This window comes from Pelodiscus sinensis, chromosome 1 (genome assembly GCF_049634645.1).
Source record: "Pelodiscus sinensis isolate JC-2024 chromosome 1, ASM4963464v1, whole genome shotgun sequence".
NCBI classification, from domain to species: domain Eukaryota; kingdom Metazoa; phylum Chordata; order Testudines; family Trionychidae; genus Pelodiscus; species Pelodiscus sinensis.
Genome location: NC_134711.1, coordinates 17156857 through 17163886, shown reverse-complemented (window position 1 = coordinate 17163886; position 7030 = coordinate 17156857). Strand labels below are relative to the sequence as shown.

Here is a 7030-nt window from a genome sequence, read left to right as displayed (position 1 = left end):
TCCACTTCCCAGTCATTCCTCCAGTTGTGCAGTAGCACAGGTTTCTGTTCTGAACAAACTGTTAATGCCATCCATAATGGAGTCGTTTTAATTAAGTGTATACAAAAAGTGGGGGAGGGGCAAGAGAGCCATTGCTCATCAGGATGATTACAGAATCATGTGTCTTGGCCAGCCTGAATATCCACGCTGCATTATCCATTTGTTGTATTTGCTTGTGACTGCCCAGTCCCAGTTCTGGGCACTTCAGTTCCCGGGTGCTTTCTTGCTACCCCCTTTCCAGCGCTATAAAACGGAGGCCTGCTGTTTTAATCACGCCTCCCTTTCTCAATGTTGTTTGCGCCCTGGTACAACCCATCTGCCTTGAATCTAGTGCTCCACTGGGGCTGTACACATCTGCCAGCCAGACTACCTTCGTACACAATTACTCAATCCACCGTAAGGCTCTTTAATAGGAAACAAGTGTGACAACAGCAAGCCCTTCTCTCTCTCTCTCTCTCTTTCTCTCTCTCTCTCCCCCTCTCTCTCTTTCTTAAACCACAGAGTCAAACGGCTCTAATAGAGATGGAGCTTGATAGATCCGCCCAGGTGTAGGTGAAATGATAGTGCCTCAGGGATAATAGACGCCGTGCTCTTATGCTGAAGTTCAGCGCTGTGTCCTGAAGGGTTGTCTAGCAGCAGTGAGATGGGTTGCTCTTTGCACAGTTAAGTCAATAAGCTTCCTCCAGCTCACATGTATGGCTAATTTAGAATGCAACCTGGATCTAGGTGAGAGCTGCAGAACTGTCTCTTCTTCTCAGTGACGGACAAAGCACAGCAAACAGTAAGTGGAAAATTTGCTTTTACTTATTTTACTTGGGAATTAATTAAGGGTGTTTACTTTGGAAGGAACCCTCTAAAGACTGGTGCAGAAATGAACCATAATAACGTTTGCATGCAGGTCCCCTGTGGGTAGTCTCCTGTTTCATTTTATATCATGCCCTGGCATTGCCACTGCTGCTTGAATGCTCAGATTGAATTCCTGGTCTGAAGAGGACCTCTCATCTAAATGTGGCAGTAGTCCTAATAAGATCATATCTTAGATCATTTCTTTATCCAATTAGGTCCCTATGCTATAAATTTTAGTATTGGTCAGAATTAATGATGTACCTTTATTATAAAAATGCAAAAAGTAAATGCTCTAAATGTAGGAATAAAAATCTAACAAATACTTAAACCCCTTGCTATAGCTATCCTGGGATGTTAGCGTCTAAAACATCAAAGTTTACTTTGAGAAAAGCTGTATTATTTGTTTACTGAATTGTTCCTTTAAATATTATAAAAATAACCCCAAATGATGGCATTAATGTATTGGAGCAACCACACCAATAGTGAAGTTTAAAAGCAGAAAAGAAGGTCACTTGTCTAACCTGCATAAAGTGGCATATTAAAACCAGATGTATGGAATCTCAACTTTGACTTCTTCGTCTTTCATGCTTGGTTTAAAGCAGCATTTACTTTTGCATTTACAACTTTGGATTTGCTGTTAAACTATTCTTGAACTTGAAGTTAAGATTTGATCTTAAGACACGCGTGCACACACGCATGCACACACACACTCTTTGAGCCTCCTATCCCAATTTTACTTTGCTATAGGGAGTCTGTTTATTACGGCACCATATACCCTGAAGCACAGTAATAAGCTTGCTGTGATGGTCTTTCAGGTGGAATGTCAGCCAAGGTAAAAGAATGTGTCTGTTTCATGTATAAAAATATACTATGTAAGAAATAAATATGCAGTTAAAAATAGATCCTCCAGACTCTCCAATAGATGATGACACAAACAAAGAATGCAGACCAGAGACTGTCAAGATATTGGCACTTTGGAAGATCCAGTGAGATGACATTTCTGAGGTTAGGCTGTATTTTGAAATACTACTGGGCTTGGTGTCTGTTGTCTTCACTAAAAGTGGAACAAATGACTCAGCACTATTATAAAATGTTTTCAAATGGTCTTCCTTTTTCAAAGGAATTATTTTCTTTGCACTTGGACAGGATAGTAGGTGGTGTTTCAATGAGCCATGCCTCTAGGCTGCTAGTGATTCCTTTGATCATAATAATGGCTGTTGTGAAAAGTCCCATGTATTAGTAGTTACCGTGAGTTTCTATGCACAGCAATGATTATTTGAAATTGCTGAAGTGGAGAGGATAAAGAGGTAAAACAGCATCCCACAAGAAGTATTTAGACTTGCATTTGCTGACATCCAATAGTGGTCAATGCCTACCCCCTACAGGGAGAGAATCTAATTTCACTAGTACATGAACACTATATGGCAGTATGATTCACAGATATGAATAGTGAAGATAGTTTCAAGCTCCAACAAGTGCCCCTCAATGAAGAGGTCAGACTATGATTAATAGTAAATAGGTTTCAAACGGCTGGATCTCTGTTCGGGAGCGCTGATAAATAGCAATGGACATTTTATTTCCCTTCAGTGTAACTCAGTGGCAGGGACTCTGAATTTTAAAGTTTGAGTCAGCAGTGCACTTCTTTTATATGTGAAGGACTTAGATTTTAATTAATTATAAACAAATGTGCAGATTTACTGTATATTCAATGCACCATGATTTAGGGTTCAGATCGGCACACTTCTGTACATAGAGTACTATCCTATTACAAACGTAGTCTCATTGTTTTCCATGGGAATACTCTCAGAGTAAAGTGCTACTCAATATGAGTAAGGCTGGTAAAATTAGACCCTTCATTACTAAGAGCCAGATTCTGCCCACTGATGTTGATCTAATAGTATTCATTTTGAAATCATCCAATGTCAATCTTCCATCTTTACACACATCCCATTCAGTGGAAATTCTTCTCAAGTAAGAGCACTGCTCTGTGAGATTAAAGGGATAAGAACCTGGCCCAATGAAACTGTTTGTGGATAAGATTCTCTTCACCATGAGTCAAGTTGACAGAATTTGACTATGCAGGTTCTTGTGGGGCCCAGATTTTCTTCCCTTACTTATGAGGAGTTGAAATTACTCAGCTGTTCATTTCAGTGAGATTACTTACTGTATAAGGTATTGCATCGTGTGGGCAACTGCGCAGCAGTGGTGGCAAGGAGCTCTGGCCTTTTTGAATTGCTAGACCTCTGCGCAGTTGCCCTTTTTTGCCTTCCATCTCCTCCAGCAGTGGGCCTGCTTCTGAGTACATTAAAAAAAATGAAAAAGGGACCAGAGTAAAAATGTTAAGCTTGAGCAATTCAAATTAGGCACCTAACTCCATACCTAGTCATCTAAGCAAATGAGATGATTTGTTTTGGTCAGAGGTTAGAGGTTTATTTTTATTGGCCCTTTTGATTAGTTGTGTAAATATAGATTTAGGTGCCCAAGTTCAGGCATTCACATTTGACAGTTTTGACCTATGTTAATTCCAGGAAGACAGTTTCTCAGACCCAGAGCAAGTTGGCAAGTTGACTTCCTTTTTAGTATCTGTAGAGGAAGTATGAAACATAGACTATAAGGCCAGGGATGACCATTGTGATCATATTGTCTCACCTTCTGCGTTACAAAGCCATGGGACTTCCCTGAATTCATTCCCATTTGAACTAGAGTTTATCTTTTAGAGAAACATCCAATGCTGATTAAAAAATTTCCCATGACAAAGAATTTACCACAGTCTGTGGTAAGATGTACAATAATAGATAAATTAGCAATAACCGTACAAAGTGAAGTAGAACGTGTTAGTAAATATTTACTCATTGCAAAATAATTTAAAAAATATTAGTTCATTGTGAAATAACTCAGTCAAATTCTCTGCTAACTTAATTCTATTATGCTGGCAGAGAATTTTCTCTAATGAATCTTTTCTACATAAGGCTTTAATTTTATTCCAATTTCTGGTCTTGTGGAAGCTATAGATATTGCATGTCCCAAAGAATCATGTATTATCCCCTTTGATACAATTACTGCTGTATGCTAAAGATTTCATAAGTCATAAACTGGACAATATGTAGAAATGGTGCCTACAGGCAAAGTAATGTGTTATTGATGATCATCAAAAGATTACTGGAATATTAGAGAAAATTACAAGGAACAACAAAACCATTTTTGCAGTTCTGAAATACTTTCCATAAGAACTCACTGGAAAAAGTCCTCCATCCTTTCTGATATAATACTTATATAAGTTGGTCAGATCTTTGGACACCCAAGTAGAACAATTTTAAAAACTTAAAAAACAACAAATAGTCTAGCAGCACCTTACAGACTAACAAAACATGTAGATGGTATCATGAGTTTTTGTGGGTACAACCCACTTTAAAGTTCATGATACCATCTACATATTTTCTTAATCTTTAAGGTGCTGCTCACTATTTGTTGTATTTTTAAGTTTTTCCAGTTACAGACTAACTCAGCTACCCCTCTGAATCTTTAGAACTATTTTGTAAGTGTAATTAACAAGCATGGCTGGCCTTATTTACACTACAACAATAATAATTATCACTGATATACTGCATATTTTGCACAAAGTTCTATTTGCCTTGGTTTCATTAATTTCAATGGTAATATTGTCATGAATAAGTTGAGAATTATTTTGACCTTGTTTTTTGTAGTTTAGACATCACCACTGCTGGTAGCCTTGATAGTTTTCAAATACTAGCATGGAAATGAAGCCTTTGACATTAATATCTAATGATCAATTGGTGTGGGCCCACGCTTTCTTAACATAGGGTATGTCTACACTACAGAGATCGACCGTCCAGAAATCAATCTTTTAGCATTTGATTTAGCTGGTCTAATGTAGTCCTTCTCATTCTGTGAGGAGTAAAAGAAGCCGACGGGATTGTGTGCTCCCATAGGCCTCCTACAGTGTAGATGCTGCAGCCGTCTGGCTTAAGGTAAGCCAAATCCACCTATACATTTTGGCTATGTCTACATTGGTAAGATTTTGCGCAACTACTTTTAACGCAAGAGTTTTTGTGTTAAAGTATTTGCGCAAGGGAGTGTCTACACTGGCATGTGCTTTTACGCAAGAGATGTGATTTTGTGCAAAAGCATCCGTGCCAGTGTAGATGCTCTCTTGTGCAAGAAAGCTCCAATGGCCATCGGGCTTTCTTGCGCAAGAAATTCATGTTGCCTGTCTACACTGGCCTCTTGCACAAGAACAGTTGTGCAAGAGGGCTTATTCCTGAGCGGGAACATCATAGTTCTTGCGCAAGAAGCCCTGATTTCACACATTAGAACGTCAGTGTTCTTGCGCAAGAACTCCCCACCAGTGTAGACAGGCAGCAAGCTTTTGCGCAAAAGCATCTGCTTTTGCACAAAATCTTGCCAATGTAGACACACCCTTTGTGTAGTGTAGACTCGGTCATAGTGTTTAATACCAAGATGGTCAGATTGAAGGACAGAAAAATAATTCTGGATAAAACAATACACTTATCACTTCCAAATTACTGCCTGATGTCAGAACCAAAATCTAATCTACCCAGATGTTGTAAAGGATTCTGATACGTTCACATAGCTTTATTTTAGTCTTTGCATCTGGGACTAGAAGCAAAATTGATTAAATATAATTTTAATTTCTCCAGCCCACTTTTATAGACTTAAAATGATGTCAGTAATCCAGATAAATATACAGTGCTTGTCTACAAAGTGTCGCAGTCTGAAATGTAGACCATTCTAATATGTTCTGCTCTATTAGCCTAGTGTAGACCTTCCTGGATCAAATTAAAAGATACTTAGTTTCCATTGAGGTAGTCTTGTTTCAGACAGGATTAATATACAGACATCTGGATATTCACTGAGACTGTTAGATGTTTTCATGGATTCATAGATTGCAAGGCCAAAATGGACCATTGTGATCTTCTAGTCTGATCTCCTGTATAACACAAACCATTCGAAATTCCCCAAAATTTCTGGAGAAAGTCTTTTAGAAAAAGAAAATCCTATCTCAATTTTAAAATTATGTATTGATGATAATCTGTGTAAATTTTTCCAATGATGAATTACTCTCACTGTTAAAAAGTTATACCTTATTTCCAATCTAAATTTGTCTCATTTCCAGCTTCCAGCCATTGGCATCTGTTATACCTTCCTCCACGAGACTCAAGAGAGCATTATTAAATATTTGTTCTGCATTTAGATACCTACAGACTAAAGTCATTACCCTGTAGCTCTCTCTTTGTTAAGCTAAAAAGATTGAGCTTTTTGGGTCTATCACTACACAACATATTTTCAAACTCATTTATCATTCTCATGGCTCTTCTCTGAATTGTCTCCCATTTATCAACATCCTTGAATTGTGGACAGAATATTCCAGCAATAGTCACACCAATGCCAATATCTAAAATATTCTCCCTAGTTCTACTTGAAATTATCTTATTTACGCATCTCAGGAATGCACTAACTGTTTTCCCTTGATCTGTACATTCTTTTTCCCTTGATCTGTACATTTACATTTAGCCATATTAAAATGCATATTGTTTGGCTGTGCCATGTTTAGCAAGTGATCAATAGCTCTCAGAACTGTGAGAGGCTAGTGACCTAGCCTCCTCTTTATTTACCATTCCCCAATATTTTCTGTCATCTGCAAACTTTATCACAATGTTTTTGTGTTGTTCTTCCAGGTTTTTGATTAAAAATTTACATACAAGAACTAATCCCTGCAGGACCTCACTGGAAACACAACCACTAAACTACATATATACTTATCTGTACTGAACCAGTCTACAAAAGTTCTTAGATTCACCTATCATATTACTGGATGCGATGATTGGAAGGGTGCGGAGCTGTGATATTATATTCTTAGTAGTTGAGCAGTTTAGATGCCTGTTCCTTTTTAAGGAGTTATAATCACAAGTTATGGGAAGAGAGATATAAAGTTATAAAAAGAGAATTCAAATGGAAAGATATACTTGTTCTAAGCGTTGTGTGCAGTTTTACTTTCCCCTAGCTAAAGACACGTGGGCTACGTCTAGACTGGCATGATTTTCCACAAATGCTTTTAACGGAAAAGTTTTTCTGTTAAAAGCATTTGAGGAAAAGAGCGTCTAGA

At 37.9% G+C, this 7030-nt stretch overlaps 1 protein-coding gene across 1 annotated transcript in view; it reads left to right on the top strand.

The window, feature by feature from the left end:
- Positions 1-427: 427 nt before the first annotated feature.
- The window catches only part of SEMA3A (semaphorin 3A), a 446406-nt gene continuing 439803 nt past the window's right edge, over positions 428-7030 (top strand). The window contains exon 1 of the mRNA XM_006117134.4: positions 428-820. The gene's annotated coding sequence lies outside the window, so the exon portion shown is untranslated. The remainder of the gene's footprint in view (positions 821-7030) is intronic.